Consider the following 17387-nt stretch of genomic DNA (forward strand, 5'->3'; position numbering starts at 1 on the left):
GACATTTGCCCTCTTTTGATATCATGACACAACAAGCATTTGATGAGAACAAGTATTTAAAGACAAGGTGCCAAGGCTAACAGGTCACAAATACAGCTCCTTTTCTTACACGTAAGTGTAGAAACTATTACATTCTTCTTAGGGAAGGGATGCTTGTTGCAAAATAAATTTGACTATGTTCTTTTCCTATTTAAAATATGTTTCTCTAAATGCCTACCATTCATTTGTGGGCAAAGTAACAGTGATAAACTTACGGCCCCATACAAAGCAAAGAAAGACTCATGAAGAAATAGATTGCAGCCTCTAAGGAATTATTTTATGCCTCCACTTTATATTTTAAAAAGTAATACTTAACCACACTCAACATTGCCAAGAACTATTTTGTTATAAAATAATTTCAAATGTGCAAACAGAAATAGCGAGCTAAAATAGAACTAGCAATACATAAAAGCTGCTTTCCAGTGTGCTCTGGTCATGGAGAGCAGAGTCTGGCCTAAAGATTTTTGTCTCAGGCAGGTTATAGGTTGAGAAGTACTTGCTATTAAAAAGGCCCTGTAGTCTGCCTATCTTATAATTATGCATATATCTGAGAAGCATGGGACTTTTTCAGCGCTGAGGATGCATGTTTGTATCATAAATAAAAACTTGCTGATGAGAAGTTTATAGGACTAGAGCAATCCAATTAAATGTCTTATTTAATTAATGTATCTATTAATTTACTTCTTCATTTAGCTACATATCTTTTTTTTGTTTTATTATCTCTGCCACAAATATATGTTTATGGGGGCCAAGGATTCAAGAGAGGAAGCAGGAGAGGGCATACTTTTTGCAGTTGTTCCTCTGGAGATCGTAGGCCACTGTGTCATAAAATCACTTTCAGAAAACTTCAGGTGTTGTCTGACAACTTGTCATCTTTCTGATCCCCATTACTCCCATAGCAAGACCAGTGCAAAATTTCAGTTCCAAGGCAGGACTTAGCAAACATTTCCAAAAAACAGTTATTGAGGTTTTTTTTGAATTTTCATGTTTGCTGGTTTTCCAAGTTTAAATGGTTTCCTAGTTCTACATATCTCTTTCTTTTCATAAGCAAGGAACTCTGCGAAATAGTGGTGATTTTGTACAAAACTGCTGAAAATGCATCCTAAAACTTTCCATCCATATACTATTTATTTCTAGTTGGTTGGTAGAGCTTATGTTGGGTTCCTTGAAGAACAAGAAATATTTAAGAGTGAGATTTTTGATACTCATTTTGATACCATTAAGTATACTTTTCTCATTAGAAATGGAGGAAACTACAATTTTTTTAAAGGGTGAGGGGACCATTTGTCAAAAGCTTATATTTGCATTTTGGGAAGGACACAGTCCCTGTCCTGAAACAGTAAGCAGCCAAATGAATATCCACTTCTAGGGGAAAGGTAATTTGCTTTAGTGAAGCAATGACAATCATACTAAAAATGTTGCAAAGAATATGAATATTGGAAGGCCTGAGAGATAATGAAATACCCAATAAATTTTACCAGAGGTAATTTGTCATACTAAATACCTACATTTGGGTATCCATCATGAAATGCCCTTTTTTTTTTTTTTTTTTGAAAACATTGTACATGAAAAAAGTAGAGCACTTACTCTGGCCAAAAATATTGAAAGAGGCAACAGTCTTGTCATATTTGAAAATTCTCATCCTTGATTTTTGCACAGTAAATTCCAAACCTTCTGTGATGAAAGTTATCCAGAAACAGTCAAAATTTCAATGTATAATTTAAAAAGAACCTTTAAAATGGAAAACACAGAGGTGATTTAGTGATCCATTTTATTCTCTAATGAGGTCTTTGGGATTTGCTGTCTCTCCTTGAAGCTGTTCTGTATTAGGGAGGCCATCCCTGCTGAGGATACAAGGAGTGTTTCTCCAGGTTTCAGCATGTCAACCAGCTGCCCATGTGTGACAGGATTATACAGACCAAACACCTGATTAGATACTTCCTCTTTCAAGTGGCAGCATGACCCATCCCTAGCTCCTAATAATCAGTAAAATTTTCCCTTTCCGCCTAAAAATAATCAGGTAATGTTGAAAAACTTTATTTAGTATGGTGCTTCAGTTACAAGCTCCTAATAATAAAATAATAAGCCTTAGAGTTTTGAAAGCGCTCTAAAATTATCACATTAATGCACCCTGTGATATAGCAAACCCAGGATAAGATGTGAAGACTCAACAGTATGCTACAGAAGGTAAAAAACTGCTCTGCTGACTGCTTGGTGCTGCAAGTTTAAATCATACTCCAGTGTCTTATGCATCAGATTTGGGAAAAATACAAAGTGTATATTTATTGTTGTTCCTCTCCACAAACCATTATTGTCTTTCCTCTGAATTTAGAAGTCCTGCTTTCTTCCTCCAGAGCAAAATTAAGCCTTTGGTTGGGCTAAAAATAACTCCTTCTAATTTAGTATTTTAGCTTCAGAGTAAGTACGTTAAGGAAGAAATGCCTGAGTGGCTTTCAAAATGAGATAGACTGAATTGACTAGTTCTCTTCTGAGGCATGTGCCTCTTTCACTAAAAAAATAAAACTGTTTTGCCAACTTTTTTTCTCAGCTGTAACTGAAATTACTGCGGAGTAAGTGTTTAGTCAGTTTATGGCAATTCTGCCCAAAAATCCTATTAAGCAAGAATAGGATTTGTTTCTCTACTGCCAGTTTCTGTTTTGAAGATACACCCCCGTGTGCTCTGAATTCTCAGAACAAATTTTGATTGATTTGTTTCTCATCTTTCTCCTTTGAAAATAAAATTCTTGCTCTTTACCATTTTAAAGGATTTTAAGAGGTGATTAAACTGCAGCCACTCAGCTTGTTTTTCAGATGCATAAAATTTTGCCCACCAGGGGCTGAAATTATATGTCTAACTGTAACCAGAAACTACCCTGTTTGCTGTTCTTGTCCTTAAAAGAAATATTCACTACAAGCTACTGCAAGAGGTTTATTTATTTATTTGTATTTTTAGAAATACTTATCCTAGAATAAAATAATCTATAGAAGTCTTACTTTTTATATGTTCCATATATCAAAGAAGATAGAGAGTCTGAAAGAGAAAAACTCCTAGAGTTAAAAGTTTTTGTGTAAGATAAAAAAGATGGAATCTACCCAATCTAAAACAGACAGGATTTTTGCTTAGTGATTTTGAATGCTTATTATGGATCTCTTTATGAGTATGAACACTAAGCCAACTGCCTTTCTTAATGCTGAAAATTCAATGCTTTAGCTTTCAAGAGGCTTAGTTAGCTATTTCTGATCCATTTTTATAGAAGGAAGTGAAAAACAGACTTAACATTGTATTTCAGTTAGAAATTTAAAAAAAAAATAGGAGGAGGAAAGTGAAAGAAGGAAAGAAATGTTATTTGGAATGATAAATGGCCATTCTTCCACCAGTGGGTTTGTCAGTCAAAACAATTTTAGTCCAAGAGTTGAGACTTATTCTGCACATGTATCAGCAGGGGTACAAACACAGCAGTTATGGAACATCCCTACTTGAAAGGTGTGATTTATTTGATAGATTTTCAAAGTATATACTAAACGCATAAGAACTTCACATGTAAATGAAGTCCATACTCCTTATACTAATTATATTAAATTCCTGCACCTTAATCAGAGTTTATTCATGTGCCTGCTTCACTCTCTGGCTCTATGAAGTGCTGAGCACTCTCTGTGTCCATGGAGGTCACAGAATCACAGAATCACAGAATCACTAAGGTTGGAAAAGAACTGTAAGATCATCAAGTCCAACCATCAACAAACACCACTGTGCCCATTAAACCATGTCCCACAATGCCTCATCCACACATTCCTTGAATACCTCCAGGGAGGGTGACTCCACCACCTCCCTGGTCAGTCTATTCCAGTGTGTCACCACTCTCAGGTCATTACTACTGAAAGGGGGTGATGAGTATCCTGTGGGACACTGCATTTCAAGACACAATGTTCACATTTCTCAGTAACTCACTGGTGAATATTTTGCATCAGAGTAGGGCATAACCTGTCCCCTCTTTTAGCTTTCTTTAACCTGATCTTTGACCTTCTGTTGGCTAGACAGTGGTTTGCTAACCAATAATGATTTTGATAAGAGTCTCCCTTTGGACTTACGTGTTCTGTGGCTCAAACCTTTCATATCCTCAATCAAAGCTTTTTTTTTTTTTTTTCATCAGAAGGCCCATTTTTCTCTGATTAGTTGTTGTGCGGGAGGTATTTCTTTCCTGTGAAATAATCCTGAATCATCAGCTGACTACTTGCGTCAGAAATGATAACAGACCCCTCTCATCCCTGCACAGAGAGGAACTGAAGAAAATTTGTTGCCCTTTCTGTCTGCTATATCTTCCTTTTTTTATTATGTTTGACATTTCTAAAGCTAAGTCTTATTACAGGCTATTACCTTGTGACTGTGAGCTGGGAAGAGTCCTTATGAAAATCAGAGAACACAAACATATCTGTAAACGCAAACACAGAAATTGTGAACATAGGAAAGCAAGAAAGTATCTAATGACATATTAGCACATTTCTAAAGTACTAAATAAAAGATGAAATAGAAGGTGAAGGAGGAAAATAAGGTCAGGAACAAACAGGGATCCATCTAATGCACCCTAAATATTTCTACAGTTTTGAACAAAGGGAGTTAAGGGTTATTCTTTCTTCTTATAAATTAAAAGTCAACTTCTTTGCTCTCAGAAAAACACAGAAGTTAGTAATTAGAATCCAATACTAGAAAATTTTGAAGAAGTATAAAGGGAGGCACTTAGTCTCTCTCATTAGCTTTTATTAACAACCTTCTGAGTTTGTGAAATCAGTGTAACAAGTTACAAATGATGCATGAAATTAAAAATTTCTGTTTACCCTATAGAGTTTTCATCCATGATTGGCAATGCCCTGCTGCAATATATGCAGTAATAGGTTGCCAGACCTAGCCAAAACCTCTCAAAAAATTATGGTTTCTCAGCCTAAAAGGAACTATTAAAATGCCGGGGGCGGGGGGGGGGGGGGGGAGGGGTTCACGCAAACTATTTTTTTTCTTTGTACAGAAGCAAGTATCCTAAATTAATTCCAAAAGCTTACCATGCCTCTCAGTGACCTCATGAAATAGGTACAGCTCAGAAACATGCATACAGAGTACCGGCTGAAGGGCACTGGACAGTAGCAGGCATCAGGTTGATGCTCAGATCAGAAAACAAAACAAACTGAAATCTAGCATTTGCAACATACTGTCTCACTAGAGCACGTTAAACATGTCCATAAATCCAGGGCTTACTAGGCCAACACTCAGCAAAATGATTCTGTGCATTCTTGGTAGGTAACGGTGATGTTTAAAAGAAAGTTTTCCTTTGATACGTAGCATAGAGTTTCTGACAGGAAAAATACCTGTAGATCTTTAAGCAGTGGTTTCAGGATAATCATACTTTCTAAGAGACACAAGATCTCAACTCACTATCCCAAATTCAGCTGCACTGAATGTAAATGGTTTCTTTCATTCCTTATGCATGCTTTCAGGTTGTCAACATCATGTGAATTGTGCACATTATGGGTCTTTCTATGGCTTCATGTTCATGTAGGAGATCTTATACATTCTTTTTTTTTTTGTCTTTGCACTGTTTCTTCTTTCCTTACTCTCCCTCCAGGTATTCCTCACAAACAAACTGAGCATTCTAAATTAAAGAATTTTGATCCAGAAAATGTAAAACACACATTATTTTATCTTTTCCTTTAAGGCTGTTAGGTTGCAGCCTCTTTCCGAATTGCTTCTGTGTTTGGAAACTTTTTTATCCATAGCTGAAATTTTGCCTTAGAGTTGGAAATAGCACCCTGTTCAATCACTATTAAAACAGGATGAAACAATGAGATTACAATGAGAGGCATTATCTAAGTTATGAGGTCTTCAGAGGGCCAAATGATGCATAAAAAATAAGTACCAGGTAACTTAAATTTTCCCCACCATTACTCTTAACTATTACTGCTTCTTTCTTGGGCTTTCCTATGCCTAAATTTGATAAACACATGAAGGCTTAGGCACAGTTTCAGTTTTCAGTTCCGGCCCCGACAGCTGTTTCCGTAACAAGCTGTAGTAGCCTCCCATCTCTTATTTGTTTTGGGGTAGCAGTAAATTAACCAATTAATATAAAGCCAGTTATGAATAAACATAACTGGTCGGTTTTCGGTGCTAAACAGTGAGAACTGCGCATATGAGAAGAACCTGTTCATTTGCCTCACACGAAACTTCTGGTTATTTTGCAATTTATCACATTTAGGCATAGTACTTTGCCTACATCCTTGTTGAACTGAATCTTGTTAATCTTTAAGAATTTTTTTCAGTTCACTATAACTTTCATTAAGATTGTCCAGTGTATATTAACAATAGTTTTCATAACTTTGCAAAAGAATAGTGATCTCTTTTCCAACCCCAATGACCAATGGCACAAATTAACAAGAAATGCAAAAAACATTTTCTCTGTGTATAAACTGTTGTCAAGGACATACTTTTCTTTCTTCCTTCCATGCTCCTTCTACACAAGACATTTTCTTATTCTTTCTCTTTTTTCGTTTTGGTCTCCTATAAATTCTAGTGCTATTCCTTCTGTCAATTGACCCAGTATATGTATTTAACATGTGCTAAACACATTATTAAATTGATATTAAATCCTACTTAGTGAAATCTTCTTCCAAAGGAGAGACTAAGCAAAATAAAAGACATCAATGAGTTACTGAAAATATATTTGAACTTCAGTTGGTGAAATCTTCAGATTCCAAAACTCACACTTTTAATACATGCATTGTTAGTGCCTACTATATTTGATATAAAAATCTGTAACTTTTCCTAACATGTTTGTGCATAACAATGACAGTGAAGTGACATTGTTCCTTAAATTTAGTGGAACACAACTGATATTTTTATCTTTTACTACAAAAGACTGCAACCAAATTGTTAAGGGCAAACCCTTGATGGATTCCTTTTTTACTGAACTGTTGAATAGCCAAGTGCCTTGTTATTACGAGTGTTTTCTTCACTTTCTTATCCAAACGATAGAGCTATTTTTAAAATTATTTTCCTTTGTGTGAGAGATGTAGTGCTGTGCAACCTTTTAGTATTTATTTCTCGTTTACAGTACTTGTTATGAGAAAAGAAAGCAAATAACAAAATGCATACACTTACTCCTGTAGAAAGCAATAACAATATTTCTGGCTGTATTGAATCTTTTATAGCTCTGTAAGTTCTCAAGTTCCTGAAGAGAAATAAATTCCAGAGCAATTATGCAAACTCATAAATACTTAGATATACTCAGACAGTAAATAGCTACATGTTCTGCTTTGGGTAGTTTTCTTCTGCTTCTTATGTTTCAAGGAAACTTATGTGACCAAAGCAGGATACACATTCCAGCAAAAAGCAGATAAACCTTTTAATAATAACAGCAGAGCTATATGGGATGTGCCTTGGTGATCAGCATCAATTGTCAGGTATCTCCTGAAAAATAAAGTGTTGCAGCCAGTCAATTCACAAAACTCCTCAAGGCTATTAGGGAGGAAGAATGGCGAACAAGTGATCAGTCCATCTTAAATATTTGTGTGATATCCATCACTGCGGTATCTTATTTCATTTAGGAACTCAGGACTTCCTCAGTCATCCCCTTCTACTGCAGATAACCACATTATTTAAATGATTCAATAGACTTATTGAACTCCACTTTAAAAATAATTTTAGGTATCTTATGCCTGCTACTTTTATTGGCATTCTTATGACTGCCCAAAAGTCTTTTCTGCTTTTTCTAACTGAAATGTATTCCTGTCCAGTTTAACAACCACTTACAACTATGCTAAAACTATCATTTTGTTTGAACAGCTCTTGTACCTCAACTAATGGGTTTGAAGAGAACAATCGTGTGCCTTCATTTTGATAAATAAGCCAGTCTTTTGGTGTCCTCTTTTAGAAAGGGAACACCCTTCCCTATATTATTCTAATAGAGGGGTTTTTGCAATTTTTCAGGCTTGACTATGAGTGAACAGAACTATACATAGTATTGTAGATGACTAATCATCAGTGCATGATAATTCCTTTCCACACATGTAGATGCATCTTTCTTGATGTATCCAAGAGCTGCCATCACCTTTTAGTAGCCACATCTCATTGCTCATGCCTTGTAATCCTATCATTGATTCCAAGCCTTCTTCACTTAAGGTTTTGGGTTAATTTTTAACTAAAGCATATGGTCATATTTTTATATTATTAATTCCTGATGTGTTATTCCAGACTTTGAGGCACACAGGATGGGGTTATATATGAAAGATCATCCCTCCAATATGACATTTTGATCTTCCTCTGTACTGACAATGTCTTCCAACTTTTTTTCATCAAAAAAAATTGCATCAGCTTATGACTCCCTTTATTTTTTTCCGTCAAGGTCATAAAAATATTAAATAAGCTGTCTTTTAAGATCTGACCTTCAAGAATTTTACTAGTAATCTCTTCTTTTTTTGACACAAGTAAATTCTTCTCCTTCAGCTATTTTTCCCCACTTTATTATTGTTACAAAAAGCCTGTCTTCCTCATTTTAACCTAAATTTTTCAACATTGTACTGCATTATATGTTTCACTAATGCCAAGATAGATGAGATATACACCACTTCCCTTTACTATAAAACTCAATTATCTCACAAAGATACGAGAATACTCTGTTGAAATAGTCTTCATAAACCCAGTTGGGAATTAAAGCATCTGAAACATATCTACATCTATTTCCCCCTTTCTCCAAGACTGTAAATAGATACCTATATTCTTTTATCCTTTCTCTACTGAGAAAGTCCTATAGGCTTAAATTAACTGTCCACACATAGTCAGACATGCTTCCTTGGAAGAGAAAGGAACCTTCTTCCTCAAGCCTTATGTTGCTTCCTCAAGCCTTTTTTGCTGTAAGATTTAGGAACCCTGGAGAAGGTAAGTTACACAGAGCAAGAACTTAAGTTTTCGTGACAACCTTTTTCATGATAACCTACTGGTTAGAGAACTCATGTACAGAAAATAAGCCTATATTCAGCCTGAGAGCGAAGTAACATCTCAGAAAAAAAAACCCCTTTAATCTCATTGCAATGGACAGGCTCTGCCTCTTCTGAAGCTAAGCCACTGGGAAGCCAGAAATCAATGAATTGCAGGTCATGCTGCACAAAACAAGGGAAGCCTTAATCTAGCCAACTGTTGAGAGCTGAAGATGCTTCAGATATGCTCTGGAGATACCTAAGGACCATTCACAGTCAACAGAAAGAGACACCTAAACTATGCAGTACTATTTCCTTCTTGTGCTGTTCTCTTTCTTTCCAGTGATTTCAGTCAGTGGCATTTAGCAGGCAACAGGAGGTGGAGACTGTTGCTCCCATCACCATAACACGTCACAGGCAATGCCTACAAAGGTGTGTTAATAGAGTAATTTTCACTTTGTCTAAGTATGTTCTAAAGACATATATATTCATGAGCTTCTAGTTAATACATCAGCAATTTTCGAGGCAAAGTAAACTATACTAAAATTGATAGATTTATTAAAATGCCCAATTTATTTTTTTAAAAAAATTTATGCTGAGTTTGCAAATTTTTGCTGAGTTTCAATATTGCTGTATTTTGATGTTTTAATTTTCATTTTAATAAGTTTTAAAAAAGAAAACCTGAGAAGGCAACTCAATTTAAAAAAAATCACAGAAAGAGAAAGCAAATGTTTTTCCAATCATGTTACTGATATAGCATACAGATATTCAAAGAACCGGTATCTAAGCTACATTGGCCACACTTATTGTATTGGGTGTAGGTGGTAAATTTTTGGTAGCGGCAGGGGCTGCAGTGAGAAGAGACTAGGGGCTGCCCCATGCTGGACACAGCCAGTTCCAATCTGTTTCAGCTGGCTCCAGTGGACCCACAGCTGGCCAAAGCTAAGACCATAAGCCAAGCTGGTGCTGCCTGTGGTGAAACATGTTGAAGAAAAGGTAAAAACCACTGCCTAGCAGCTGTGAGAGAAAGGAGTAAGAGAAAACGTGAGAGAAACAGCCCTGCAGACACCCACGACAGAGAAGGAGGGGGAGTACGTGCTCCAGGCACTAGAGCAGAGATTCCCCTGCAGTCCGTGGAGAAGACCCTGGTTGGAGCAGTTCGTGAAGGACTGCAGCCCATGAGGAGGGACTCTACCTTACTCTGCAGCAAGGCAACAGTGTGAGGAGGAAGGAGCGGCAGAGACAAACAGTTATGAACTGACTGCTACCCTCATTCCCCAATGCCCTCCACCACTTGGCAGGAAGGATGTAGAGGAGTCAGGAATGAAGGAGAGAAGTTGAGGCTGGGAAGAAGGGAAGGGTGGGGGGAAGGTGGTTTTAGATTTTGTCTTTGTTTCTCATCATCCTACTCCATTCCTAATTGGCAATAAATGAAATTAATCTTTCCCAAGTTGAGTTTGTTTTGCCTGTGATGACAACTGGTGAGCGACCTCCCTGTCCTTATCTTGACCCACAAACTTTTTCACCTTATTTTCTCCTCCTCTCTTGATGAGGAGGGGGAGTAAGAGAGTGACTGGGTGTCTGATAGCTGGTCAAAGTCAACCCACCACATCTACATTACTGGATAAGATATTGCTTTATATGCTAGAGTTAACTGGCTGTAAAACTCCTCAGAATTGATATAGACCAGGGTTTTAATCCAGTTTTTCTTGTGTCCCTCAAAGAGGGAGATTTATTTAGTTATTTTTAAATAAACTTCTGGACCTGCATCTCTGACTTCTCTCCCCCTTCACTTTTCCAAGCCTATACATGCCCTAGAATACCTTTGGTAGGAATGCAAAGACAAAAGGGAGATAAAATTTGGCCCTCCACCCGCCACATTATAGACATTACTACAAAGTCTAGTCATATATAAGCATGATGATAAATCCATACAGAGGAAATATTCTGTTTTACTTGTCATATACAGATGCAACTTAAAGGAGTCTAAAATATTTTTTAAAAGAGCAATCTTTCTTAGTTGTTTTTTCTTTCCTGAAAATATTCACAGTTACATTTGTTGGGAATGGAAATAATCAAAAAATGCCATCCTGGACACAGTCATAGAACAAGTGAGTCACTAACAATTTCTTTTACTCTGCTAGAGGAGAAATTGTTTTATTAGTTTACTATATACTTAATTCCCACAACCCATCTCTGAGGATCTTGGGAATTTTTCATTCATATACCTGAATTTCCTGTAGAAAATTCTGTCTAATGACACACAGTTCTTCAGTTTTACATAAGAGACAGTTTATGTCTTCACTGTTTTACTTTCTCTAACTGTAGAATACTGGCATAAACCTGGGAAGAGAGGGTATGGGACCTTAATCTTAAATAATCTAAATATAAAGCCAGATTTTGAAGTTATTTTTACCCAAGGACTATTCTAAATAGTTGGATATTTCAGTTACTTGGTCCTCATTTCACATACACTAAAATTGTTTTGACATCTAGCAGATTTTGGAGCATAAAAGTCACATTAACAATTGCACATCAATCCAGGATGCAACAGGGAGTCTTAGTTAAGCTGATTTTAAAAGCAGTTCATGGTACCTGTCCCTTGCAAATCTTCCCAACTGTACCAAAAAATGTGGCCTAAGATGTTTACTTGAAATGTGCTGCAATGTCTGTATGCAATCTACAATTCAAGGTAATCTCCCCTTTAGGTAGACTGATTTCCTTGCATTGCATTTATCTAGATAAAATGTAAATATGAATATGCATATATTTATATGCAATGTGTTAAGTCTATATGTGTATATTTTATAAATAGTTACACATATACATATGTGTATATATATATATGAAAATCAATGTTGTAGTCCAGTGAAAAAGGAAATAGTAAATCTCTAGTGATTGAGCAGGCTTGATACACCAGCTTGATATCTGTATTCCCATCACATACTATCAGCCATTAGTCTGAACACAAGCAAAACTGTAGGAATCCAATAAAGGACATGAAGTGCCTTTAATTTTGAACTCATTTGCAGTATGTTTTATATTACTTTGGTATTTTTAATATAGTCTTTCATTAAAACACCCATAACAGCCCATCATTCTTTGACAAGTTGAAATGCATAAGTAGACTATGGTAGTGCAATAACAACTACTAAAATGTTTAAATGATTTATTTAATTTAAATTTTCCAATGAGAAGTGGAGGCAGATTAAAATTTTAGTGCTGAAACTGCTTTGGTTGGCGCAATAGGGAAGCAAGAATGAAAAAGCTGGATATTGCAATCAGAAACCCAGACTGAATGTTTTTCTACATAAAACCATTAAGTAAAGATAACCAAGAAATAGTTTGGACATGACGCCCACTACGTTTCATTTCCTAGGTCCACTCTTTTCAAACCAAACCCTTGTTAATATAGACATAGGCAATATTTCCTCTTTATTGTATTTTTATGCTATCTCATTCAGACTAATGAAGCATGAGCCAGCTCTAGATTCACCACTGGTTTCTCATTACTGCCAAATTACTTCAAAGGTAAGCAACTATCATTAGTTTACTGGAAACAGTGAGCTCTAGCCTTCTAGTAGCTTCTGCTGGTAGGCCGCAGCTATGACTACTTGTACAGGTGGATGCCAGACTCTGTTGAGTGACTAGATCTGTCACACATCTATCACGCAACTCTAATTACTTGCATGTTCTTGACCCAATTATTGTAATATGTATATTTCCAAGCCCTCAGTTACAAACCAGATAGATGACAGGGTGTTCAACTTTTAATAGTGATGTAGAGGCCACATATTCAGTAGAAAGGTGGAAAGAGTCTTTCTCTCTCTTCTATTCAGCTAGCAGAACTTACTTTCCTTGCATTTCCAACTGTACATCAGTCATGCCCAACTATTATACTTCAGATTAATTTCTCCATTATACCACTGTTTAAACTTACATAATAATGCTAAGGCTGTATATACTATAATTGTTCTTTCAGCTTTTCACAAACACTTCTCAATAATTTATCCTGTAAGCACGAACTGGAGCATAAATAACTTCTTTATTACTGATGTATGATCATACACCTGGTCATGGTGAAAAATAAGATTCTTGTAATTGGATAAAAAATAAATTATATTGTACAAGTGCTGTACCCTCCTCATTAATAAACATTTCCTTGAATTTTGTAACACATTTGCATTTATCAGTGAAAATTTGGTCAGTGATTTGGAAGAAAAATAACATACGACCAAAAACATTCCCATTGGCACAACTAGTTAATGTCCCTTTCCTCATTCTGTTTTGGAACATATTATCTAATCCACATTCAATCCACTTAATATGTGCCATTTTTCTTTCATACCATTCCAGAGTCTTAATAAAAATGTTGTATAATAACTACAACGCATTAGAGAACTTTAATTATCATTGTGTTAATAAAATTCTTAAACAAATTTGTAATAGTTAGCAATTCAGTAAAATTACATACAGCTAGCTTAGTGGAATCAATTTTCCATAAACTCATATTGAATCTTTAATTATTATTATTTGTGTATACAGTTTATTTTGTATGAAAGAACTGCAGTCATCCTGATCATTAAAATCACTTGTATCTAGTATCATTTTTCATGCAATGCTCTGTAAATAACCAGTGATATATGGCTTTAACCACTCTGATATCTACTGGAAGGACAACACAGTGCGGCACAAGAAACCTAGGAAATTTCTGGAGTCCACTGATGACAACTTCCTGACATAGGTGATTGAGGAGCCAATGTAAGTGATGGAGGAGAGGAGGTGCTCTGCTGGGCCTGATACTTACAAAAAAGGAAGATCTGGTTGTGGGTGTGAAAGTCGAGGGCAACTTTGGTGCAGTGACCCTGAGGTGGTAGAGTTCAAGACCCTAAGAGGAGGGAGTAGGGCAAAATGAAGGACCACAGCCCTGGATTTTAGGAGAGCAGACTTTAACCTTAATCTGTCAGCACTGCATTCAAGGTGGAGCCCAGCACAACTTGCAGATAAAAAGAGAAAGACCAGTTACTTGAAAATTAATCCAGCAGAGGAAAATCTGGTCTATCAATTTCACTGAATACTTATTAAAATAAGATGAAGTAGAGCAAAGAAAAGTTACCTTAAATGTGAATAAACATAAATTAGATTAAGAGGGACTTAAAACTATAAAACTCTTTAAAATGCTAAGTTGAGTAAACAGTAGGCCCCGGCAGCAAAAAGGGCCGTCCATGTCCTGGGGTACATCAAGCACAGCATAGCTAGCTGTTTGAGGAAGGTGATTGTCTCACTCTTCACCCACTGGTGCGGCCCCACCTTGAGTACTGTGTGCAGTTTTGGGCACCCCAATATAAGGACATCAAACTATTAAAGTGTGTCCAGAGGCGGGCGACCAAGATGGTGAAAGGTTCGAGGGCAAGATTTAGGAGTGAATGAGGTCTCTTGGTTTGTTCAGCTTGGAGAAGAGAAGGCTGACGGGTGACCTCATCGCAGTCTACAACTTCCTCGAGGCAGGCAGCCAAGGGGGAGGTGCTGATCTCCTCTCTCTGGTGACCAGCGACTGGACACGAGGAAATGGAATGAAGCTGTGTCAGGGGAAGTTCAGACTGGACATAAGGAAAAGGTTCTTCACTGAGAGGGTGGTTGGTCACTGGAACAAGCTCCCCAGGGAAGGGGTCATGGCACCAAGCCTGTCAGAGTTCAAGGATGGATGATGCTCCTAGTCAAATGGTTTAGTTTTAGGTAGTCCTGTGAGGAGCAGAGAGTTGGACTCGATGATCCTTATGGGTCCCTTCCAACTTGAGAGATTCTATGACTCTAAGTTAAACAGTGACTGACATTGACACAATAAAATAAGAGTCAAATCTACTACATATGGGAAAAATTATGATTGAGGATGCATCTAGCAGCATTTATAGCTAATATTATCAGTTCTGATTTCTCCAAACAGAACGAGTCTCCTGAGATTCAGTATTTATCAGTGTAAGACATCAATGCTGACTTCTGCAGAACTTCAACAGGACAACCAAACATTAAATAAAGATATTAAATAGCAATAAAAACAATAAAACAAGTCTGTCTTATGCTAGACATCTCAAACTGGAGATGTTTAACCCCAGTGGATACCTCAGAAGATACATTTCTATCTCCTGATGGAAACCTGTATTATTTTATTTATAAATTGGTTATATTTTACTATGAAGTCCTACTTCTCAGAGAGCAACATTTTAATGCTGCTTTAAAAGTAAACTCAGTGAGCTGTCACATTGGCAAATTACCTGATCTTGAGTCATGCCATGTATGCATATAAGGCTCTTCTCTTACAGAGAAGCCTGGTTGTATCAGGGCAAACCCTACACACAAAGCCCACTCTGTGTTACAGTATGGACACTGTAAGTCATGCAGTGACAGAATATTTCAGCATTCATGCAAATACATTTCCTGTCAAGTCTTGAAGCTGCTGGCAGGGTTGACAACTTGTGTAAAGGAAGGATACAATATCCCAATAAACTAAGTAAGCATCATGAACTCAGAGTAACAACTTTTTAACATAGGTAACAAGACAACTAGATGTGCAAGAGACTTTTCTTTCCACTGCTTTTCCTCTCATGTCCAAGCCTCCTCAATCTCTTTTCACTGTTTAATTTTAACTGAATTCAAAAGCAACACCACCAACTTAAAAATCATTTAATCGCTTTGGATTTTTTTACTATGCTATTTTTGCAGATGATATCTTAACAAAAATCAATGTGATCAAATGGATTTCATCCTATCATACCAGTTAATGTACTTTATGCTTTTCACACCATCTTTTTTTTTTGCATAAGCTGCAGTCAGTTTTATAAATTTCCCTGTATAACCCGCACATCCGTATATCGATAATGTGAAAACACCTTTTTTATTTCTCCAGCTAAGCAACATACATAGCATTGGAAATGAAAAGTAGATTCAGAATTTCCAGCTGTCTTTAAAATTGGATGTCAAACAATAAGTGCCTTTCAAATACTTACCTAAGACTCAAATCTTTCTCACCAGCAAAACCTTCATGAAAAGGAAGCCCTGAATCTTCTCAGAACATGTGGAGAGGATCCCACACTGATTACTGTTTAGATCAATTCTCCTTTATTTATTATTTCCTTTAGAAAAAAAATCCTTTCCTTTCTCTCTCTCCCCTCCTACTTTCCTCTTCCTTGCCATCTAGCCCTTGATATTAGAGGTGTGTCATCCTTTTTAATCTTCTTTTCATCTCTAAAAGTTACCTGTCGCCATTCTATCAGTCTGACACCCACATAATTCCTCAGGTCACATCATAAATATATGTCTAGCATAGTGCAAGTACAGCCTGAAATGCATGAAAGGTCTACGAAATACAATCCTGGATACCACTTCCTTAGGGCTCCATGTGGTGTAAAGAGTCAAGATTTATAACAGCCTCAGCCTGCAACTCTTACTCTGCATCTAATGTTATTCTCTCCATAAAGAATCAGCATAGGAAATTTATAGTCTTAATCTTGGGATCATGACTACTGCAGGAGTCATGAGAGAGCTGGTGATGGAAAATAATGCTTGGACAATGGTGGATCATATCTGAGAATATTAATAACATAAATTAAAACAAAAGCAAAGTGGCACTTCAAGCAATTTTCTTTCACAGTAGACTTTTAACTAGGTAAAGTTTATAAAGTTTGCCTATGTCAAGCTATGGGTCATAACACTCAGCAGTCCTTAAAAACACTTGGGATCTGAATCTAGAAAGTTGTTTCTTTGGATTATGATTGTTTATTTCTTATGGGTTTTATAGCATGTGGAAGCCTTTTACAGGAATGATTTCCAAAATTAACTGCATTCATGGATTTAAATATTTTAATGAGAAGGAGCCCCCATTTCTCATCATTGTTGGCATATCATGTCAAGAATGGCAATAAAGTTACCAGGTAATACTCCCAAGCATCACTCTGTGCATGGTTTAGGGAAAAAGTCCTTTGAAACAGCAGACTCAGCAAAGCATATCCTCAGGGATCCTTTGGGGGCTTCTGACAATTGCTACTGCTTCCACATGCTCTGGGATTTAAAGTCCATCTGGGTGCTTTAACTTGTAAAGGTCAGCCAGGTGCTCCATCCATTCTTATGCCATGCACTACAGGCATCAACATTTTGACAGTCTTTGGTTGCTCCTTTATTGGAGTGAAGGAGTTTGTACAGGGCCTGGCATTATATTTAAATGAGGAAGGAGCCCATAACAATAAGTTAATTATGGACAAACATGCAGGCACTTCAGAAAACTTTAATGACCTTTTATGGCATCTTCAGATGCCTAGGTACCAGGAAAAATAAGCTCTGAGTCACAAAATAATTAATAAAAAGTCATGGTAACGACTAATGACCTGTAAATGTTTACA

This window comes from Gavia stellata, chromosome 3, assembly GCF_030936135.1.
Source record: "Gavia stellata isolate bGavSte3 chromosome 3, bGavSte3.hap2, whole genome shotgun sequence".
Classification (NCBI taxonomy): Eukaryota; Metazoa; Chordata; class Aves; order Gaviiformes; family Gaviidae; genus Gavia; species Gavia stellata.